Source organism: Tupaia chinensis, unplaced genomic scaffold, assembly GCF_000334495.1.
Source record: "Tupaia chinensis unplaced genomic scaffold, TupChi_1.0 Scaffold000042_1, whole genome shotgun sequence".
Lineage (NCBI taxonomy): Eukaryota > Metazoa > Chordata > Mammalia > Scandentia > Tupaiidae > Tupaia > Tupaia belangeri.
In genome coordinates, this window is record NW_006159497.1 from 3734696 (window position 1) to 3737405 (window position 2710).

Sequence of the window (2710 nt, forward strand, 5' to 3'; positions counted from 1 at the left end):
AGAGTGTGGGAGGGGAAGAGCATAGGAAAGAAAATTTAGGGGAAAAAATAGAGAGGTAAGACATTTGTGGGACACAGATATGGTTTATTATTTGTTGATGAGGATGTGTATAGTATTCTCAAGTGGGCTGGACTGAGGGGTATATCATGCTGGGTAAAGTCTCTTTACAATCTAAATTATATATAGCAATTACATGCATGCATAATAATTCTAAAAATTTAAAAGAGAGAGAATAAAAATTAATTATAATAATCTGAAAAAAATGAAAAGCTATTTAATGATGATGATGTGGATAGTAATGTCTTTGTCTTGACTGATATGCATGGTAATCATGTTGGAAAAAGAAATGTTATACACTGTAAGGATATATGTGATTAAATATAATATTAAAAATTTTTTTAAAGAAGCATTTACTTATTTAATTCCATTTGCTATTATTTTTTTTTTGGAGAGGTTTTTTTGCTATAGGGCACAAGTGCTCGCCAGACAGAGAGAGACATAGAGACAGAAAGCGAGAAATCCCCCCCAGGCGGGATGACCATGCCGCAATCCCTTCTCCTCCATTCTTCTCTCAGGATCTTGGGCACGCACGCACACGTGCCCGGCGTGAGTTTTAAGCCACCGGGTCCGGGATGCGAACCGCGGTCGACTACGTGGGAGTCCAGCGACATAGCCATTACGCTAACTGCTGGTTCCCAATTCGCTATTATTTTTAATTTTGGCCAGAGAGAGAGAGAAAGGGAAAAAGAAAAAACAAGCCACCAGGTCCAGGACTCGAACCACAGTAAGCCATGTGGGAATCCAGTGCCCTTCACCTCCACACCACCTCCTGGTCCCTAAATTTTTTTTTAATTTTAAAATTAAAAAAAAAAAAAAATCAAAAACCCAAAATGCAGTCATCCATTTGCTTTTTGGCCCCTTTCCGTTTCCCCCAACAGGAGGCCCCTGAATATACGGGGCTGTATCTTTGCTTCTGTGCCCTCAAGACTGAGCATATGGTAGGTGCCCAATAAATGGATGAGTGAATGGTGGGAGGCACTGTGGGGGTGAGAGGGTCCTCATTCATCCACGGTGGGGTCCACCTACCGTCTCCCACCCCTCAGTCGTCGAGGCAAGTTTGCAGAGCTCAGGAACCCTGTGGTGCTCTCTTGTATCCTGAGTGCCTAGGATGGGGCTTGCCCCCTGGTAGGTGTTTGATAAATGTTTGATGAATGAATAAACAAACGAATGAATGAACCAGCCCCACCTCTTCCATCCTAGTTCTGTCTCGGGACCTACCGGCCCTTGCCGGCCCTCCTCTGGGGATCTTCCCTGGGACTACACACTGGCTCTCGTTCGTTCAGCCAGCAGTGACTCTGAGCACCGTGACGAGCCAGGCTCCCGCTCATGCTTGCAGAGGTGGCCACGGTGTTTAAATCCTGAGTCCCCTGCTGACCCCCTTGAGCAGGCCTTTGCTGTCTTGGGAGTTTAGTTTCCACATGGGAAAAGTGAGGAGAGGAAGCAGCCAGCTCATTGTCTCCACTGGGGCTGTGCTTCCGCAGCTGGGTGTTCATGTCAAAACGTACCCAAGTGTGTGCTTTGAAATGTGTGCTCTTACAACCTGCCCACTCCCCCCCATAAAACCGGGAACATCACGCCAGACCCCAACAGGCACTCGGCACAGAGCCAGCCACATAGCAAGTGCTCAACAGCAAAGCAGTACTCTCTCATTTTGTCAGAGGGTGCATGCACTCACCAGAGAGACGGAGAGAAGGGGGCACAGAGAAGGCACCCCCATGGGATGTGGTCATGCTGCACCCCCTTTACCCCATGTCTCCACCCTTTGGGATTTGGGGCAAACATATACACCCATCCGGTGTGTTTTCCAAGCTGCCAAGGCTGGGATTTGAACCACGTGGTCAGCCATGCAGGATCAGGCTCCCTTACCCGCCAGGCCACAGGCTGACCCCCGAGTTGCTCTTATTGATCCTTGCTACATGCCTTACTTCTCGGGGTCTTGTCAGGACCCTACGGAGCAGATGTCGGAGTCTCTCATTTTGCAAAGGAGGAAACTGCAGCTCTGAGAGGTGATGTGCACCCAGGTCCACAGTTAGAGACGGAGGCACTGGGGACGGACAACTCGGCTCCCTGGCTCTTTCCGATTGTGCAGAGAGCGCAGCCTACCTGCTCACAGTCACAGAGCCGGAAGCATGGTGGAGCCAGGATTGAGGCCCAGACTGGCGTCAAGGTAAAACCTGCTCGATTTCGTGTCCTGCACCTTGTGGCCTGGCCCATTCATCACTCAAGCTTCCAGGATCTGGAGGGAGTAGGGTCCTGACTTCTTGACCTGGGCACATCCTGACACTGGCCCCAGAAATGCAGCCCCACTGGTCCGGGCAGTGCAGGCTTGGCAGGGCCCTGTGCACTGGAGCTGAGCGAGCAGGCTTGGGCGTTGATGGAGAACGGAAGGTTTTGGGTAGGGTTGGGCAGCCTGGCCTGCGGGGATCCCAGACTTGGCAGAGCCTGCCTGGCCCCACCCAGCCCCATCCTGCCCTGACAGGGTAACCTCCTGGCTGGGAGGCCCTCACAGCCTGGTCCGAGCCAGGGATGGGCCAAAATGAGGGGTCCAGAGATGCCAGACAGGCTATATTGAAAGGCAGCCCAGGGCTCTAAAGGAGTTGAACGAAGCTCTGGAAGCCTGGATCTGCAGGAGGGGCTGATGGGGCAGGAA